This window comes from Schistocerca piceifrons, chromosome X (genome assembly GCF_021461385.2).
Source record: "Schistocerca piceifrons isolate TAMUIC-IGC-003096 chromosome X, iqSchPice1.1, whole genome shotgun sequence".
Classification (NCBI taxonomy): Eukaryota; Metazoa; Arthropoda; class Insecta; order Orthoptera; family Acrididae; genus Schistocerca; species Schistocerca piceifrons.
Window position 1 is genome coordinate 960819212 of NC_060149.1, and position 22550 is coordinate 960841761.

The 22550-nt window shown below is 39.3% G+C and overlaps 1 pseudogene; it reads left to right on the top strand.

Moving 5' to 3' along the window:
* The window catches only part of LOC124722811, a 57376-nt pseudogene that overhangs the window by 5799 nt on the left and 29027 nt on the right, over positions 1 to 22550 (top strand).

A 22550-nucleotide genomic window follows, 5' to 3' on the forward strand; every position in this document is an offset into this window, starting at 1 on the left:
GTTGGATTCTCAGTATAGAAGCCTTTACAGAAGTCAAACTGTGTTGTTAAAAAGTTATTCTCTGAATGGTGGTTCACCATTCTAAATGGATTTAGGTTGAAATACTATGCAGAGATGAAGAGGCTTACAAAGGCTGGAATAGGCTGGTGAGATGCACCAAAGCAGTAGTTGGATGAAGACCACAACAGCAGACTTCAACTCAGTTTATTGATGGAAATCCAGCTCTTGCCAAAATTAGCTCTCTCTCTCTCTCTCTCTTTCTCTCTCTCTCTCTCTCTCTCTCTCTCTCTCTCTCTCTCTCTGACACCCACACCCACACACACACACACACACACACACAAAAACACACACACACACACACACACACACACACACACACACACACACACACACACTCTTCCTTCTAGCTACCACTCCATCTCTCTTACCAGTGTGTTCGCAAGGTGATGGGACATATGATTCATGCCCGGATGATATGGTGGCTCGAGTCTCACAATTTTTGATGGATGCACAGTGTGGCTTTCAACACGGCATTCTGCAGTTGACCGTCTCATTATTTTGCCCACCCATGTCAAGAATGGTTTTCTGCAGAAATCCCAGACTGTTGCTGTGTTTTTCGATTTGGAGAAGGCCTATGACACCTGCTAGAGAGCTAGTACCCTCCATACTCTTCACATGTGGGGCTTCCGTGGCCACCTACCCTGTTTCCTTCAGACATTTTTAAAAGACCGAGTTTTCGAGGTGCATGGAGGGTCTGCCTTGTCGGACACCTTTATCCAGGAAAATGGTGTGTCTCAGGGTTCCATTCTGAGTGTCATTCTCTTTGCTATCGCCATTAACCCTATAATGGCCTGTCTCCCACTGGGCATCTCCGGCTCCCTTTTTTTTGATGATTTTGCCATCTATTGCAGTTCTCTATGAACCTGTCTCACTTAGTGGCATCTTCAGCAATGTCTTGATTGTCTTACTCCTGGAGCATCGACAATGGCTTTCGCTTTTCCACTGACAAAACTGTCTGTCTGAATCCCACGAACGCTGACTGCAAATTTGTATGTCCGTCTGGTTATTTGACCTGTTGTGCTGCCATTCACAAACAGCATTCCAGGAGGTGTTTTCCTACAGGATAACACTTGCTCACATACTGCTGTTGTAAGCCAACATGCTATAGTGTGTCAACATATTGCCTTGGCTTGCTCGATAACCAGCTCTACCTCCAATCGAGCACATATTGGACATCATCTGATGACAGCTTCAACCCATCCACAAACATCATTAACTGTCCTTATATTGGCCAACCAAGTGCAACAGGCATGGAACTCCATCCCACAAACTGACACATGACACGTGTACAACAGCGTACCAGCATTTACATTTACATTTGCAGTGGCTTATCTCACACTCACATTGATCTCTGATCTTGCAACATTAATCACTTTACATACGTTGTCTCAACAAATATATTCCTGGTATTTCATTACTCTACATTAATTATTTTTTGGTGTTGCAAATTTTTCTGTCAATGTACCTGGCCTTTCTTTAACCATCCCTGGTGCAATGCAGAATTCTCTTCCCAGTAGCGAGAAAATGCCGTTATTCCAATTTTGAAATCAGATAAATTGCCTCTTCAAACGGACAGCTGTCGTCCAGATTGTTTACTCAGTGTCCTGCAAGTTACTTGAACATATGGTTAGTCGAAGGCTGTATTGTGTCCTTGAATCCCCGGATCTTTGGCTTCGATCCAGGGTGCTTTTCGCCAAGGGCGCTCTACTGAAGATAATTTAGTCCACTTGAAGTGTGCTATCTGAACAGCTTTTGCTCAGCATCAGTTCCTTGTTGCAGTTTTCATTGATCTGCATATATATCTTATGATACCACATGGTGCCATAACGTCCTTGCCACCTTAAAGGAGTGGGGCCTCCATGGCCCACTCCTGATTTTTATCCAGAACTTTCTTCCATGTCACACTTTTTGGGTACAGGTTGGTGCCTCCTGTAGCATCCCCCCCTGCAGGAGAATGGGCTTGCACAAGGTTCTGTTTTGAGTGTCGCTCTCCTTTTTGTGGCTATCAATGATCTGGCGGCAGCTGCATGACATATGGTGTCCCCATCTTTTTTGTTCGTCCGCGACGGCTATTGCTGGAGGCAGAATGCAGGGAGCAATACACCAAGCACAATCCTGGGCTTTCACTCATAGCATCCATTTTTTGGCTGCCATGACCTACGTTATGCATTTCTGTCATTGTGTTTTTTAGGACCGGTCTTTGATGACTAGATGACATGGCTTCCCCATCTTTGTCAACTAAAGCAGACATGTAGGTCGCACCTGAATGCTCTTCTATGCCTCAGCGACACCGACCGCGGTGTGGTCCACTCTACTTTGATATGGCTGTATGCAGCATTGGTGCAGTCACACCTAGATTACAGGAATCTCTCATATGACTTTTTATCAGCTTCGACATTACGTCTGGATTCGATACACTATTGTGGGGTAAGACTGGTAACAGGTGCCTTTGGACTAGGCAGCAGTTCCACTATTGTGGGTTCTGCACCATCAAAAATTGATGGCAGCTGCTCGCCCATTGTTCCCTAACTGTCATCTCCTCTTTACAGATACGAGATCTACCTCCCAAAACGGCAACACAGGTCTGGGGTTACGATCACCAAGTTTGAGTCTTGGTCCAGCACACAGTTTTAATCTGCCAGGGAGTTTCATATCAGTGCACACTATGCTGCAGAGTGAAAATCTCATTCTAGAAAACTTTTTATCTGTAATTCTCTTTACATATTGGCTATTTTCTTCACATATGCGGGACATGGTCTCATCTGAAAAGTGAAAGCAGGCCTGTAAAAGAAAGGGGGGGGGGGGCAGTTCTCAATTCTTGAGCAGTGACCCTCTTGTTTTTTTTTTTTTTTTTTTTTTTTTTTTTTTTTTTTTTTTTTTTTTTTTTTTTTTTTTTTTTTTTTTTTTAAAAACCTTTGCAATTTGGGTGAGTTTATGTTCAATCCTTGCACCCAATTTACTCTTTCATCTACCTACTTTTTTTTCTCGTCAAGCAGAACGATATTTATGCCCGTTGCTTAATACCTGTTTGTATCACTTACAATGCTGGTATTTATGAATTTTTTTTGCATTTGACTCCGGAAAGACCATTTATCTTTGTAGTGAGGCCTTGCCAACAGCAAATTTTCTGGATGGAAAGTCGCTCAATCTGCTCATATACTTTAAAATTTAAAAGTAAATCTAGCAATGCTAGAAAGTATACAAAATACTGATATACCCATTTTCAAGTTGTTGTTTAAAGATTCGCGACTTTTAAAACTTACGTAGATTATCTTTTTGATGATGGAACTTTACATAAGAAGTTATTAAGAACATTGCGAATATCACATGATGAACAATTGAATGACTAGAGCAGTGTTATCAACCCTCATTCATTGACACATGTAATAAATTCATCGAGGCAGTGAAGTCCAGAGCTGTTGTAAAAATTTCTGAAATTAAAAGTGTATATTAGCTAATGAAAGTATTATTTTGGGGTGAAAGAACACAATAATTATTATTTTTGGAATGTAATAATTCACTATGTCTTCATTTTAATTCTAATAAGTTTCACACTGTAATGAAACATTGTCTAAATGCCTCTCTCTCTCTCTCTCTCTCTCTCTCTCTCATTTGTTATAACTTACCGCTGTTATTTTGTATTTGTATTGCAGTCATTACATTAAAATTGGCTATATTGATTCTGCAATTTATACTATTATGTTATTGCTAAGAATTGATTTAAAGAATAAACGTATATATTTATTTGTAAGATATTGTAAATTTATACCACTGGAACTCTTTCAAAATATTTGATTGCGTAATACTGCCAATAAATACAATGACTTTCTTTCTTCTGTTTATAATTGTAATAGATGTTGGACACTTTGACTCCAAGTATGTTATACAGAAATGCAGTGATTTTTTACAAAAGGCAAAACTATGTGTTCGAAGAATTGTGGAGAGGAGGGTACGTGATGTATTTTAAGTAGGTTATAAAGAGTAACTATAACAACATAAACAATAAATTATTGATAAAATTATTTAATTGAATAGATAAAAAATCTACTCACCAAGCGGCAGCAGAACATACACATAAAAGACTGTTGTGATTGGCAAGCTTTCGGAGCCTGTGGCTCCTCCAGACAGAAGTGTTGAAGGGGAAGGAAGAAGGGTAAAGGAAAAGGCCTGGAGAGTTCCAGGAAAAGGTGTAGATTTTGAGAAAGTCACCCAGAACTGCGGATCAGGCGAAAAATAGAAACGACACATGTCATATACCAGCTATTATGTAAACACTGTTCAGCTTTCTACATCTGCATGACTACCACCAAATTATCAGTTAGGATAAATGGGCACAGGCATAGTGTATATACTGGAAACTCGCCAAATCCTGTTGCAGAGCATGCTCTACAACATGGCATACGTGACCTCGGCACTTGTTTCACCACACATGCCACCTGGATTCTTCCGCCAGACACCAGTTTCTCAGAACTCCGCAGGTGGGAACTAGCACTACAACGTGTCCATGGTTCTCACCACCCACCTTGCCTTAATTTACGTTAATTTCTCCTGTCTCAGCTTTTCTTCACTGTAATTACTCTTTGCTTCACTCCGATTTAGCTTTCTACATCTTTCATTGTCTTTTCCGTCTATTTTCACTGCCCCCTCCCACAGCTGTTGCATACAATACTCTTAGCTTCTCACTCTTATTAACTCATGTACAGTTTTAGTAGTAATCTCTGTCTTGCATATTACCCTGTCTTCCACCTTTAAGCTCTCAGGTTTCCGAATCTTGCCGGATGCAGTCCCCAACAATTAGTCTTTCCTTCTCATCCTGTACGGTAAGTCACCCATGACCCACGGTTGTGGGTAACTTTCTCAAAATCTACCCCTTTTCTTAGACCTCTCCAGTCCTTTTCCTTCACCCTTCTTGCTTCCCCTGCAACCCTTCAGCCTGAAGAAGGAGTCACTGGCTCCAAACGCTTGCCTATCACAACAGTCTTTTATGTGTGTGTTCTGCCACTGCTTGGTGAGTAGATTTTTTATCTATCCAATTAAATAATTTTATAAAGAATATCTGTGTGTGATGTTTTTATTGGTATACAACTTGTTATAAACAAAACTTATTTTTACCATTTAATATGTTTCCAGATATTTACCAGTGGTAAAGATGAAATTGGGTTGATTGTACTTGGTTCTGACAAGACACAGAATCCACTTGATTACCCAAATGTGAGTGTGGAATTTCCTCTTGCACTGCCTACATGGCAGACGATATCCTTTGTGGAGAAATCTTTACATGAAAGTGAAATAAAAACAGATTGGATAGATGGTGTTGTTGTTGGCATGCAAGTCTTGAAAGATGAGTTAGAGTAAGTATTTAAAGCTGTCTGTTTCATGACATTCCTGGAACATGTTCCAGAATGTGTGTTACACAAATCACAGTGACATAGTTGTGACTTTATAAACTTGAATCAATATGTTTTTGTAATGAAAAAGAAACAGAAGGCACAATACCTGCAGAAATAGGAAATTTTTTTGTGTGATTTTGCTGTATGAATGTTTTTTACAGTTTTTCAGCTCAATATTTAAGGAGGTATTGATACAAGGCTTTGCCAAAAATCCATCTGTCACCTACAATTCCAGCCCTGTCACTGGCATTCCCTACCCCACAATATGACTGGGCCACCATGAAAGCAGCCACATCATTGTCAAATTCACTGAAACTACTGCATAGCAATTTACTTGAGTATGGCTGCTGTTGTGGTCTTCAGTTTGGTTTAAGCACTGCGTCAATACCTTCTCTTCATAGCACTTGGAGGTCGCGATCTGTGACTGTTTTTACAAATGGCAAGAGAACTTTTCCTCTAGTTGCTTGTTTTTCAGTGAAAGATGCAAATATTTTAGAATGTAGTGCCTTATGTACATCTGTTAGAATAGCCACAAGGTCTGAAAGTTATTTTCAAATGATTGAGGTCTTCTACAGAGTATTGAAATTCTCAGATTCTTCCAACCTGGTCCACCAATGTCTTACATACTCCTCTTCCTCCATGGATTGTTTCCAGTATTTGGAGATGAAACATTAGGCAGCAAAACGTGCCTTATAACCAAAATCTAATGAACATATAATTAAATTAACCAAAGATGTAATGTTGCACTCTCAGGTAAGACTGATCTTGAATGCAAAGCCAAAGTGGAAATTAAATGTACGCTGCAACATTCATCTCACTTTTTGTTATTGAAATTATTCACAGTGCCATAGGGAGAACTGAGTTTATGTGTTTTATAGAGTCAGATACACGCTGTGGCACAGGGTGCTGTCCATTATTCTCCTGACTATGATGTGCAGGAATGGTAGTCTTCCTTCTTCTTTGGTCTCCATAGTGAATTTGATTTTGTGGCGTGTGGAGTTCAGATGTACAAAGAAGTCAAGAAGTTTGTCTCTTCCATGAGGCCAGATGACAAGTGTGTTATCCACATAACAGAAGAAGAAGAAGAAGAAGAAGAAGAAGATGGATTTCCATTTGGATGACATCAGCGCCTCTTCCTCGAAGTGCACCGTAAACATATTCACAATCTCTGGTCAGAGTGGGCTGCCTATTGCGACTCCATCTGTTTGCGGGAGGGGGGTGTGCCACGAGTCAGTGAAGTGGGAAAGTTGACCAAGTAATATGCGTGACGTGTCATACCTCGACCGATATTGAGAACAGAATAAAAAATTCAGAGGCATTACTTTTCAGCACTCCCATGCATATTCTGTATGCAAGAAAAAGCTTATGGAGCAGGTTTCTCATTCAGAAATTCTATTTCAGTGTCGGTTGTTTACACGAAGTCCGTGTTAAGCATAATGGAAGAAGGAGAAATGTTTATCAGCATTCCAGATTTGGCAGTGGCAGGCTCATGGTCTGCTGAGGCTCTGGTTTATTGTTTCACTATATTGCTGCTTGCATTGCTCAGAATCTCATTTTGTGCGAACATAGAATTGGTAGGTTCAGGAGGACCATGCTAAATGCCTTGCAGGGCCTCAGTAGTGCCACCCAACTAGCACCTGAGAGGGCAGACAAGTGTTCACTCATGCGTACGTGATCCTGCAGTGAAGTTGTGTACATTTAGTCAGGAAGTGGGCTTGTATACAGTGAGACAAGTATCCACACAGACAATGTGATGGCATCTGGAGCAGCACAGACTGTCTAGCCCTTAATGCAGCTCTAGAGAGAGGTGAACTGACAGCGGTGCAACTGACAACAATGCCAGACACAGGAATGGCACTGTGTCATCGTATCAGATGAGTCTCGGTTCTGCAACATCGTCACAATTGATGTACTCGTGTGTGGAGGCTCTGATGCCAACAGACCTGGCCACATTGTACCTGTCATTCTCATGCGGGTCCAGCATGTGATGTTATGGTATGGGGTGCAACTGGATACATGTCACAACCTCTGGTTCACATAGCCAGTAATTTGGACAGCAGCCATTGCATTTGTGTTTTGTTAAGGCCTATCGCTGTGCCCTATTCTCAAGGGCTCCATGATGTTATCTTTTAACAAGATAATGCAAGACTACACATCACCTGAGCTGTACTGAGCTACCTCGATACAGAGAGTGTTCCACTGTTGCCGTATCCAGCATTTTCTTCAAATCTGTCACCTGTGTAGAACGTCTGTTCACTGGATGCCAAGAGATCGCTATGCCACCAGTCGCCAGCCACCAGTCGCCAGCCACTACAGTTGATGAACTCTGACATATGTCATACAGTTGAGTAGCATGAAATGATGTACCCATGGCTGTAATCCAACCTCGATTTGATATCCAGTGTGATGAGAGCTGTTCTGCTGTTCCAGTTTCAATACTGAAATTCATATATTATTTTTATGCTATCCTAACCAGATTGGACTGTGGTGTCATACAGCATAAAATATCTTACAACATGTTGAATCAGTGATGAGAAGTGTAGAACAGCCAGCAGGGGAAAGATGTTGGCAATGAGACAGCTTTTATGTAGAACAGCAGTACAGTGTTTCACAGTGCATAATGCTTCCGCAGATTGAGAACAAAATGTGTGGTTTGCTTTCATCCATTTTCACAAACATAGCCTTGAAAAATAATGTTGACATTACTGTGCATTCACTCTGAGGCATATTGCACTCTGAGAATGTTCATCGAATTCAGTTACTTTGTATTATATTTCAGTAACAGTGACATAATAGCAAATTGGACTGTATGAGTTTTTATGGATTTTTTTTCCAGAGACACCCTACCATTTCTTCAGATTTCTTTAATTTGGGTATAAATCCTTTCCAGCATATATGCTGTACACAAAATGTTGAACATAAAATGTAGCTATCTGCTGATTTAACATCTTGCTGAGTATACCAGTACAATGTTTTTTTGTAACAAATAGTTCAATGTATTTTACACACTTATAAACTTATTTATACATTTATAGCAATTTATACCATTATATTAATGTTGTACCTTAATGTTCTGGAAGACGATATTATAAGGAGCCTCATACTTTTCCTGGATGATAGAGTTGTCTATAATGAATTATTGCCTGAAAAAAATCTGCACAAATTTGAGTCAGATCATAACATTTCAAATTGGTCCAAAGATAGGCAACTGAGTTTAAGTTTTCAGAAATGTAAATTGGAGCACATCACAAAACAAATAAAAGACAGTATTGTATGACTACATTATCAAATAATCACAGTTTTAATTGGTCAACTCATACAAATATCTGGATGAAATGAAATGGTGACATAGACTCACTTGTAGGCAAAGCAGAATGCAGACTTCAATTCATTGGTAAGATACTGGAAAATGTAATCAGTCTATAGAGGACATTGCTTACAAAATACTTGTGTGGCCCATTCTAGAATATTGGTTAAGTATGACCCATAACAAATAAGGCTAATGGCAGACATTGAATGTATACAAAATAGTGTAGCATGATTGATCATAGATTAATTTGATGCATGGGAGAGCATCAAGAAGCTACTAAAAATTGGAAATGCCAGACAAGTGAAGATAGACGCCAAATATATGACAAAACCCAACTTATGAAATTTCAGGAACCTGTATTAAGTGAGGTATTTAGGGATTATACAGTAACCACATATGTATCACTCCTATAGGGACCATGAAGGCAAGATTAATTACAGCATGCACAGAACCATTTAAAGAATCATTCTTCCCACACTCCACATGAGCATTGAATGGGGAAAAACCATAATGTGTGGTACAACAATGTACTTTGTCGTACAACCCACAGTGGTTTATACAGTGTGCATGGAGACATGGAATCAGTTGACAGTAGCTGGGTAATGGTTCATATTGATTCCCATTTCCCTGTTGCAGTAGGTGATCTCATGCCTCTAATTATTTTTTCATTGCTATCTTAACTTGCATTCTTCAATTCAGTTTATTAACCCTTCTTATCTCTTTGTATTAGGGCAAAAGTACAGTTAACTTTTAAGGAATTTGTATTTTCAATTTATCAACTGGAGGTTTGTTTCATATGCAGCAGCAATGTTACAAATTATTTGTTTCAGTTTCTTTAGAATAATTTGCTGTTTCACAGGTGCCTTGAAGAAAATAAAAGATCTCGAAAGTGTCTTAATGACAACCGATGGCCTCATGTTGACAAGACAGCTGGTTGCCTTGCAGAGGGCAGGGCTTGACGGTCTGAACATCAGCTTAGACACCCTGCAGTCCCAACGCTACAACCAGATCACGAGGAGGAAAGGCTGGGAGCGTGTCATGGCTGGCATAGATCTAGCCTTGCAACTTGAATACGACCCTGTGAAGGTATTACTAGTGCAGCTGTCATCGCATGCAGACTTTCATAAGCAAAAGATATAAATCTGTTGTTAAGAATATCAATACAAGAATCACCATTTTAAAGCAGTACGCCCTCACCCTCGCCCCCATCACCGCTCCCACCCTCACCCCTGTCTCCACACTGCAGCTGTAAGTGAAGGAAGGTATATTAAGACAGAAGAAGTAAATTTTAGCTGACGATGCTAACAGTTTCATAGTTTATACAACATAAAAAAGTATGCCTTGCAAGTTTACCAATTAAATATCTTATATTTTCCTCCCAAGAGAGTCTTATGAGACTCAAGATCTTTACAGTTTCTCTTTTTTTCTTTTGTGTCTTTAGTTTAAAATAAGTTTCCTCTATTGTGGTGTTGTTTTGAAAAAATACTCGATTGTTTGGAAAAATTATTCTTAATTCTGTAGTCACACTTTTGTTGTGTCTAAGTACTACTGGTTTCAGTAGCAAGTACCAGCATCAGTTCATCTTATTATCAAAAATTTCTTTGCAGAATAAAAGCTGACCACTGTGGCCAAGCGGTTCTAGGCACTTCAGTCCGGAACCGTGCTGCTGCTACGGTCGCGGGTTCGAATCCTGTCTCAGGCAGGGATGTCCTTAGGTTAGTTAGGTTTAAGTAGTTCTAAGTCTGGGGGACTGATGATCTCAGACGTTAAGTCCCATACTGCTTAGAGCCATTTGAACCATTTTGCAAAATAAAAAGCTTCTGTACAACTGCAAACTAGACATACCATTTTCAGGGTGCAGTTCACATCTATTGAAAGCACAACAGTGACCTTTACTTTTAGTAGATAAGACACCTACAGGGGTAAGTGACTTGATGACTGCACACAAGAAGTTGTCATTTATTCCATATGTAGCTACCATGCAGACTCATATTTTGTATTAGTTTGTCCTTACTCTTCCAAAAGGTTAAACCTTGTCTCTGCAGCCACAGCTTTCTCTCTTCAGCAGTTGTCTTCATCTCCATGTGTGAAGAAAATCCCATTCATTGATCATATTGTTTAAGTAGGATGTTCTCAGTCATCCCCTTGTTTTCTTACCTACGATCTTGCCTTCAGAAATGTTTTTTAAAAGATTATCGTCTCCAGTTAAGTGTCCAGTGTATTTTGCTTTGCCCTGGCCTATAACTTTCAGTGGTTCTTTCTTGTCTCCTATTTCCTTTAACTTTTCTGTCAATGCAGCTAGTTCTTGTACTTCTCCTCCAGAACCACATTTCAGCAGGTTTGAGGCGAGCTTTCTTTGGCTTTTCTAATGTACAGATTTTGCATCTGTGTGTCAGAACACTCCACACAAAAGTCTTTACAAATATTTTCTTAATGTGGAAGCTGATATGTTTATTCAGTTGCAGCTTCTTCTTATTTTGGAAGGAACTCTTCACCTGTGCTTTTCTTTTCTTGAATGCCTTGAAATATTGATTGTTTTCTTGCAAAATGCTACTGAGATAGTGAATTTCAGTCCCTTTCATGAGTTGCTCATTGCCTGTTCTTGTGTCAGTCCTACCTCCACCTCCTTTCTTGTCTGTAGCCATAACTTTTGTCTTCTTTGTATTCATTTTTAGCTTTAGTTTTACCACTTCTTGATTTAAGGCCTGAAACATTTTATTTAGTTCCTACTCTGATTTACTATTGCGATGTTGTCAATCTGCAGTGTATATGCATGCAATTAAGTTTCCATATCGACATCATACTCCAAAAACCACTTAACTGTGTGTGGCAGGGGGTACGTCTCATGCCACCAACTGATCCCCTCCGCCTTGTTCCACTTGTGAACAGTGCTTGGGAAGAATGACTGTCAGTACGCTTCTGTATTAGCTCTTAACTTCTCAAATTTTCTTCTCGTGATCATTTCGTGAATTGTATATGAGAGAAACTATTATGTTGTCAGACTCTTCTCGGAAACTACTCTCTCGAAATTTGGGTAGTAAATCTTTCCGTGATGCACAACTGCTCTCTTATGGCATCTACCACTGGAGTTGCTGAGCATCTCTGTAATGATCTCACAGTGACTAAATGATCCTGTGACAAAACACTCCAGACTTCGTTGGATCTTCTTTCTCTCTTCTGTCAGTCCTACTGGGTAAGGACACAGGGGTAATTTACATTCACTTAAGATTCTTCCTGTGAATCTTAGTCTGGCATCTGCTTTTCTATTGCTGTTTTATGTGGTCATTCCACTTTAAGGTTGCTCTGGATAGTTACTTCTAGATATTTTATGGTAGATTCTGTTTCCAGCAATTTGTCATTAATAGTGAAGTTGTACAGTATTGGATTTCTTTTCCTGTGTGTGTGTGTGTGTGTGTGTGTGTGTGTGTGTGTGTGTGTGTGTGTGTGTGTGTGTGATATGTTACATTTATTTATGTGCGGGGTCAACTGCCAGAGCCTGCATCATTCACCAATCCTCTGCAGGTCATTGTGCAAATTGATTCTGTCTTCTGTTGTTGCTACTTTCTGATGGACAAGTGTAGTATCTGTGAACAATATTAAGGAGCCTCTGACACTTTCTACTGGATCATTTATATACATTGTAAATGTAATGGTCTTATCACATTTCCTTGGAGTATTCCAGAAATTACCTTTTGATTCTTGTCATCTTTTCTTTGTTGTTGTTATTACTTCCTTGATGAACATATTATGGAAGTAAGGTGATAGAAGGCACCCGTCTCTCACTGCCCTTCTGGTTTTCCTTCTATCATATCCAGTTCAGCACTCTGACTTTTGTATACACTCAAAATTAATCATCTGTCCTTCCACTTTGGACATTACTTTAAGGAATGATGATATAATGGTAATCTGTTTATTAAACAATATTTTAACGAAACACTATGCTTTCTGATCATATAGTGGCTTGATGATGGAATTTGATACTGAAAGTAGTAATCATTAGACAAAATAAAAGTGAAGCTATAATAAAAGAAAGTAATATTTTGGATCATGTCAGTTGTTGTTCCAAACAACAGCACATCAGGAATAGGCTCAAATGGCTCTGAGCACTATGCGACTTAACTTCTGAGGTCATCAGTCGCCTAGAACTTAGAACTAATTAAACCTAACTAACCTAAGGACATCACACACATCCATGCCGGAGGCAGGATTTGAACCTGTGAACGTAGCGGTCACTCGGTTCCAGACTGTAGCACCTATCACCGCACGGCCACTCCGGCTGTCCAGGAATAGGTACTAAAATTATTTGTCCGCTGATGACCTCACAGCTTAGAACACTAAAACACAAATGTTAATTGTTTGTTATGTGCCCTGATAGAGTTTACAACTGTTTACAGTTCACGATTGGTTGTTGGAGATTGGGCGTTACTCACATAATGTATTTAGTGCACAGTGTAGAAAGAGGCAGTTTCCAGAAAAGTAAACAAGTGTAAAGGCAAAAGTTTCATGACAGGATGTTGTGTCACCATACTTGGAAGACAATTATAGCCAAAGACAGAAATTTAGAAGAAACTGGCTCATTTGAGCTGCGGAGACCTAGTCGAGGATTCTCAGTAGATAATTGTTAGCACAGTAGAATTTACAAAGAGACAATGTCAGTTCGTGTGAGGGAATGTTGATTGGTAAGTACCTATCAGCTTTCTCATAAAACTCACAATTTGAAGAATACACATCAAGGAAAAGGTAGAAGTCCAACAGTGTCAAATCTAGACAATAATATTGATCATCCAACAATTTTGCAAAATCCCCAGTTGTACTTACTTTACTTAATTACTTACTTACTAACCTACTCAGATTTGCTGTGTACCATACAAGGAACTGGTTTCCACTAGTTCACTCGATCAGCTGCCAAGTTCTCACCTTTCTCCAAGTCCATGCATTGAAGATTCATTGCAAAAGTTCCAGGTGTTAGAAGGACTTCCTGTACATCTGTATCTGTCCATTGATTTCCACAACAGTGTTGATTTTGGGATTCTTCCACCTTACATGCGTAGAACATAACCTGCAATCTTCAGTCTTCTTTCAACAATAATTTTGTGCAGGCTGTCTAGACGTTGTATTCTCAGCACTTCATCGTTTGTAACTTGGTTGGGTTAACATCTTCAGAATTCATCTCTAGCATTGTTGGTGAAAAATATGGAGACTGTGTGCTGATTTTACTGTCATTTTCCAAGTCTCACACATATAAACGATAAAGGAGTACAGTCAAAGCTTTGTCGACATATTACAGACCTAATTGCCATATGGACTGATTTTCCAGTTCTGCTGGTGATTTCTGCATCTGTGACCTCATTATTACATATAAAGCTACCGAGATATGGAAATCTGTCAACATCTTGTAGTATCTTCTATTGCACTGTAATCGGGGAAGAGATGAGTAATTTCCACTTACTTTGCACATTCTGTTTGCCTTATCTCTATTAATTTTCAGCCCTACACAATAGGGCATTTAATGAGAAAGCAGATAAAAATTAACTTGATGCCTTCCAAGGAGACGGTCTCTACTAAGTCTCCACTCCTTCAAGTCTGACTATGTAAGAGTAGACCAGACATGGTTTAAATTCAGAGAAATAGTATCGACATCAATTAAGAGATATATACCAAATAAATTGAAAGGATACAAAATAAATTAAAAGGATGGTGCACAAAATATGTCAAAACTCAGCTGCAGAAGCAATGAAAAAAAGCATGTAAAAGTTTAAAAGAATGCAAAATCTCCAAGATTAGCGATGTTTTACTGAAGCTCGAAACTTAGGGTGGGTTTCAGTGCAAGATGTGTTTAATAGTTCCCATAGTGAAACTTCGTTTTGAAATCTGGAAGAAAATCCAAAGAGGTTCTGGTTGCATGTGTAGTACACCAATGGCAAGACGCAACCAATACCTTCACTGCGCAATAGCTGTGGTAATGTTACTGATGACAGTGCTACTAAAGCAGGGTTACTAAACACGGATTTCTGAAATTTCTTCACCAAAGACAACAAAGTAAATATTGCAGTATTCAAATCAAGAACAACTGCAACTGTGAGTAACTTAGTAGTAGCTCTCCTCAGTGTCATAAAGCAGTTATGTTTCTTTCAGAGAATGCTGATACAATAGCTCCATTAGAAATCATATATAGCCACTCATTTGATAAAGATCCATACCTAGAGACTGAAAAGTTGCTCAAGTCACACCAATGCTCAAGAAAGAAAAGAGGAGTAATCTACTAAATAACAGATTCATATCACTAGTGTTGATTTGCATTAGGATTTTGGAACATATATTGTGTTTGAATATTATGAATTATCTCAAAGATAATGATTCATTGATAAATAGCCAAGATAGATTCAGAAATATCGACCTTTTAAAACACAGCTAGCTCTTTAGTCACACAAAGTAATAAGTGCTGTCGACTTGGGATCTCAAATTGATTCCATATTTGTAGATTTCCAGAAGACTTTTTGAAACAGTTCCTCACAAGCATTTTCTAATCATATGGCGTATTGGCTCAGTTGTGCAACTGGATGTGTGGTTTCCTGTCAGAAAGGTCACAGTTCATAGTAATTGATGGAAAATCGTCAAGTAAAACAGAAGTGATATCTGACATTCCTCAAGGAAGTGTTATAGACCACCTGCTGTTGCTGATCTACATTAACAATTTAAGAGAGAATCTGAGCAGTCCTCTTAGATGATGCTATCATTTACAGTCCTGCAAATCATTTACTGTCTTGTAAAGTGATCAGATGATCAAAATGAACTGCAAAATGATTTAGGCTACCTATCCATATGATGCAAAAAGTGGTAACTGACCTTAAATAATAAAAATTGTTATGTCATCCGCATGAGTAGTAAAAGGCATCTACTAAATTTTGGTTACATGATAATTCACGCAGATCTAAAGGCTGTGAAGTCTACTGAATACTTAGGAATTACATTTACAAATAACTTAAATTGGAATGCTCATATAGATAATGCGGTGGGAAAGCAAACAAAAGACTGTGATTTAATAGTAAAACATTTAGAAGATTAGGATTACTAAAGAGACTATCTACAACTATACTTGTCTGTCCTCTTTTGCAGCATTCTGCATGGTGTGGGATCCTTACCAGATAGGACTGACAGAGGACATCATTTAAAAGTTCAAAGAAGGGCAGCTCATTTTGTATTATTGGGAAACAGGAAAGTGCATGCCACAGATATCGCATGTGAATTGGGGTGGCAGTCATTAAAGCAAAATCATTTTGCTGGAGCAGGTTCTTAAAATTTCAATCATCAACTTTCTCCTCCGAATGTGAAAATATTTTGTTAGAGCCCTCTTATATAGAGAGAAATGATCTTGTAATAAAATAAGAGAAATCAGAGCTTGTACGGAAATATTGAAGTGTTTGGTTTTCCTCAAATGCTGTAGGGGAGTGGAATGGTAGATAAATAGGTTGAGGGTGGTTCTCTGAACCCTCTGCCAGCATTTAATTGTGAATTACAGACTAGTCATGCAGATATAGATAATGTAGATAGGCTTTCAATATTGCGCACTGATTCTCTAATGTTATACATTGCTCAAATACTTTCGTGGTGCTTTGGAGTGACCCCTTTAAAATAACACTTTACCAGTCTTCTTAATATGTATTTTGGTAACCAGGTTGATAAGAAGTTACAACAATACTCTCTTATTACTCCCCAGTTTTGGGTTTTATTAATGAACAAAATCGACACAGTGTTCCATATCAATTACTGGCTGAAGTTTTCTGCTGATGGAACCAATATGATTTTCTGTGTTTCTGAGCATACAGGTTGTGTACGCTGTTTGGAGTCTGGTGTATGCTGAATCAAATGTTTTTATTGTTGTGATCTTCCATCTGAAGATTGGTTTCATGGAGTTGCCCATGCTAGCCTATCCTGTGTGACCCTCTTCACCTCTGCATAACTACTGCAGCGTACAGTAACTTGAACTTGCTTACTGCAGTCAGTTTTTGGTCTCCTACAGTTGTTACCCCCATTATATTCACAGATGACCACATATTGTGGAAATTGCATACTGTAATGTAGGATGCAATAATAACGTATGGAAGGTTTCTGTTGAAAATTACAAATTATTTAGGAATAAAGGAGATGGCTCACCAAAAGGCAGAAGCACTGTCTCATCGATAGGCACACGAACAAAAGATATGTAGAATGAGATTTTCACTGTGCAGTGGAGTGTGCACTGATATGAAACTTCCTGGCAGATAAACACCGTGTGCCGGACCAAGAGTCGAACTTGGGACCTTTGCCGTTCGTGGGCAAGTGCTCTACCATCTGAGCTATCCATGCATGACTCACGACCCGTCCTCACAGCTTTACTTCCGCCAGTACCTCGCCTTCTACCTTCCAAACAAAGGTACATTGCTTGGCAAGCTTCCAGAATGCACTTTCTTTTTCTAGCTGTAGGGAAAACATGCGCGCGCGCCCACGCGTGCGCGCACACTCACACACACACACACACACACACACACACACACACACGTTCTCACATGCGCATGCATGTCTCCTTATGCTGTGGTCGCTCAACTGCCAGCTCTTTACTGGCCCACGGTGAGTGTTCTGGAGTGAGGTATGGCTTTAGAGTGGGGTAGGATGGGGTGGGTTGAGGCAATGTGAGAGATGGAGAGAGATGGGAGGGGTTTGGAGGGAAGCATTTAGTGGCTCGTGGGAGAGTGGGGAGCCATCTGTGGGCTAGCTAGGGGTGCAGGTAGAGGGGTCAGGCGACAGACAGCTGGGCACTCATAGACTAGGGTGTGACGTGAGATAACAGCACACAACTAGCTGATTTGGGGGGGGGGGAGAGGGGGGGGAGTGGCGTGTGTGTGTGTGGGGGGGGGGGGGGAGGCAGGGGGGCTGGGAGTTAACTTGGATTTAGGCCAGGAAGCAAAGGATGCGCTGTATGGCTACGAAAGTTGAGTATTCTTAAATAAGATCAGCTGGTGCCAATGTATTGGAAAGTAACTGGCACACAAAGTGCAATTGTGGCTCCTTTTTCTTTGTGAAAGAAGAAAAGAGACAGAAATCGTCTCATTAGCGAAACAATGGCAAGAGACTACTATTTCTTGTTACTTACACTGCTGCTTTCTTTGATAATGATCAACAAGAACCAAATAATAGACTGTGTATGAGAGAACATGTTCTGAACGAGAGTTTGTTTCATTTGTATAACATTTTATTCCATCATAGATGCTGCACTTACAGTTTCATATATGCATTGCAGCAGCAGACACAATAAAAGTAGCAATCAGCAGTGCTTAGTTTGTTGAATGGGCGAAAAATATGCCACTGTCCCAGTTCCACATATCCCCAAAATTTGATTCTGCCAAATTCTGTACTCTCTGAAATCGAATGTTTAATCCAAAGATGAAAGTGAACAAGTTTGATGCACTATTGCTAATATTGTTTATTACTCATCTTGCTGAATGAAATGCATACTGTGTCCTTTCTGAAAGGTTTGCAGAAGTAATGCACATACACACACACACACACACACACACACACACACACACACACTCACACACACATGCGCGCAAATGCAAATCACACATACATGACCACTGTCTCTGGCTGCTAGGGCCAGACTGGGAGCAACTGCGCATCATGGGAGAAACAACGGTCATGTGTGTGTGTGTGTGTGTGTGTGTGTGTGTGTGTGTGTGTGTGTGTGTGTGTGTGTGTGTGTGTGTGTTTTGTCCAGTTTGGAAGAAGACTTTCTGATCGAAAGCTTACGTGTTTAGTAGTCTTTTTGTTGTGCTTGTCTGTGACCGAACATCTCCTGTATACTGTGAATAGCAATGTATCTTTTTTATAATATGGTCATTATTCCAGCCTAGATTTTCTATTGTTTGTTTCCTTTTAAGACCTTATAAAGACAGTTACTGACAATTTCTTTTTTCTTATTGGAGAAAAGTAAAACCATATGGGGGCCAGAATTAGATTGTAAATGAATATGGAATAGAGTATTTTTATTCTTCCTGTATGCAGTGTCACACTTCATTTCTGGCAGCACCACCTTCTCAACACATGACTGTCCCCCACCACCTCACCATAGTCTTCAAGTTATATCCTATAGCACTTCTGTGTGGACAAATAGATGAAGGATGTAGTTTAAAACAGTATAACTAAACTTAAAAGTCAAACTGCCCTTTTATAGAGACTGCCATCATTATTTAAACATACTAAACAATATCAAAACAGTCAAAAGAAATTTTTTTTCAAAAGAGCAGAAAATTGTAGTGAAATTCATGAAAGGATTGTTTTAAATTGTTATATCTTAAATCAATAAGTATGTCAGCATTTCCCAGGATTTTCTGGCTTAATTAAGACTAGGTCATGCCACCACAGTGGTCAGACAGTGGACTTGCCTTCGAGAGGACAATGGACCCGAGTCCCATCGGGCCACCAAAATTTGGCTTTTCCTCGATTTCCCTAAATGATTTAAGACAAATTCTGGGATGGTTCCTTTAAAAAAGATGACATTCGGCTGAGAAAGCTAATTTCTGTGGCAGGTCTGATGACACAGTGCTGGTGGAAGCACGAGTATTTCAGAGCACACCATTCATTGCACATTGTTAAACATAGGGCTCTGCTGCAGACAACCCCTGTATGTTCCCATGTTGACAACACTGTTGAATTACAATTTCTGTGGCTCAGGAGCATTGAGATTGGGCAGTGAATCAATAGAAATGTGTCATCTGGTTGAATCATTCATGTTTCGCATTACACCTGCTTGGCGGTTTTGTGCAGATACACTGTCAACAGAGTGAATTGGTGCTTGAAAGGTGCACTTTGCTACAGACGTAGGCCAGTGGGAGCAATATTATGCTATGGAGGACATTCACCTGGTCTTCTGTGGGTCCTGTGGTAGTAACTGAAGGCTCCATAACAGCTTTGTTCTGTGTGAACATTATTGTGCACTGTCCGCACCCTGTCCCTAATGAAGGTGACATGTTTGAACAATATGACTTTCAGTGTCACGAGGCCAGAATCAAATTCACCCCTTCTGAATCTGATGGAATACATCTGCGATGCTATCAGATACCAGTTCTGCACCCAGAAACCACTGATCTCCAATTTATGGGAATTACATGACCTGTGCTTAGACATGCGGTGCTGCATAATGCTGGGAACATACCTCACATAATGCTGGGAACATACCTGAAATTTGTTGAACTTGTCCCACACAAAATCACTGCTGTATTGTGTTCCAACAGTGGACAAACACATTATCAAACAGGAGGTCATAGTGTTTTGTCTCATCAGTTTATATATTCAATGCTTGAATGAAAGGTGTGCTCTTTTCCTTTTTTGTACCATTGTGTGTGTGTGTGTGTAAATAAGGATGTTCTACCATTTGGGCTTGTTTATATGAAGGCTGTCAGTGTTACCACCTGCACAGATACTGAATGCTCTTTTTGTGAAGACCTTTCATCTTGAGAACACTTTTAAAGTTGTTTCACAAATGGCAGCACAGTTTCAAGAAAGCTTCTTAATTTAATGTAATAGTTAAAATAATACCTTCAGCAAAAGATGTGTGCGTTGGAGTGGGGAAAAAGATTGGAGATGTATGCAGTTTAATTTTTGTAAATTGTTAAGAAGGTTAACAGCTTGGCATGCTAAGATAAATTCAGACATTCTCTAAAAAAAGAGAAAAAGATTAATTTAACAGAATCAGTGAGGTATACAAATATAACAACAGACTTGTAGAAACATTATTTTGTAGGTTAGATTAGATTAGATTCAGCTTTTGTTCCAAGACCCAAAACATGAGATGATTCTCATGGGTGAGTAACATGCCAGAAAGTATAACATAAAAAATATAAAACATTTGAATACCCTGATCGTTTGTCAGGAGATTGTCAAACTAGGTGAATACAATACAAACTGGAACAGCTAATATTTTCAGAATTGATACGCTGTCAGACTCAAACATTGTTATGCACTATTAATAAATTTATCAAACAAAAAGTACATAATTTTGACTGTTATGACAAAGTGCTCTCAGAACTGAAATCTAACAGACATTCTTATTTAAGCTGGCCTAACAGCCACTGTTAAGATATTCATCTATAGAGTCTTTCAAACTCTGTTTAAACCATGCTTTATCTGATACCAAGTTTTTAATGGTGTCTTTCTTCCACAGATAAATTGTGTTGTAATGCGAGGTTTTAATGAAGATGAAGTGTGCAGTTTTGTGTAGTTAACAAAAGAGAGTAATGTTGACGTAAGATTTATCGAGTTCATGCCTTTCAGCGGCAACAAATGGAATGATGGGAAGATGGTCTCATTTAGTGAAATGCTCCAAATAATTAGAAAGCAGTGGCCTAATTTCGATCCTCTTCCCAATGGGCCCAATGATACCTCAAAGGTATGTGCAGTATTACATATGAACATACACTGAAAATAATTTAATGTTTATGACTTACTACCAATCACAAGAATACTTCACATCTGCTGGTGGTATGAGAGATGGACTGGTTTAGTTATATATTTCTCATCCCATTCAGTAAGTCTGTCCTGGCCTGGGTTTCTCTGTAGCTTTTCTGCAACTCTCCCCATTTCCTAAACCTTGACAAACCTTTTCTTTCTTCCCTTTTCCTTCTACTTCATTGTATCTGCCAGAAGAAGAAGCCACTGGCTCCGAAAGCTTGCACATTTCCGTACCTTTAAGGGGAGTTAGAAGGGGAAAATATTCTTTTTCACTTTTTCGGGTTTTTATCTGATTATAAAATTTGCAATTTTCCAAATAAAATGATATGTATATTACTTATAAACTTGCGTGGGAAGTATTTTATTTTATTTTCTAAAATATAATCTACACCAGTTGAAAATGTTAAAATTTTTACATGCATTATTTCAAGACCTAATAAAATCGGTAATTTTTTATATACAGGGTAGTCCATTGATCATGACCGGGCCAAATATCTCACGAAATAAGTGTCAAACGAAAAAACTACAAAGAACGAAATTTGTCTAGCTGGAAGGGAGAAACCAGCTGGCGCAATGGTTGGCCTGCTATAAGGCACTGCCATAGCTCAAACTGATATCAACTGTGTTTTTTAAAATAGGAACTCCATTTTTTATTACATATTCGTGTAATACGTAAAGAAATATGAATGTTTTAGTTGGACCACTTTTTTCGCTTTGTGATAGATGGCGCTGTAATAGTCACAAACATATGGCTCATAATTGTAGACGAACAGTTGGTAACAGGTAGGTTTTTTAAATTAAAATACAGAACGTAGGCACATTTGAACATTTTATTTCGGTTGTTCCAATGTGATACATGTACCTTTGTGAACTTATCATTTCTAAGAACGCATGCTGTTATGGCGTGATTACCTGTGAATACCACATTAATGCAATCAATGCTCAAAATGATGTCTGTCAACCTCAATGCCTTTGGCAATACGTGTAATGACATTCCTCTCAACAGTGAGTAGCTCGCCTTCCGTAATGTTCGCACATGCATTGACAATGCACTGACGCATGTTGTCAGGCATTGTCGGTGGATCACGATAGCAAATATCCTTCAACTTTCCCCACAGAAAGAAATCTGGGGACATCAGATCCGGTGAACGTGCGGGCCATGGTATGGTGCTTTGACGACCAATCCACCTGTCATGAAATATGCTATTCAATACTGCTTCAACCGCACGCAATCTATGTGCCGGACATCCATCATGTTGGAAGTACATCGCCATTCTGTCATGCAGTGAAACATCTTGTAGTAA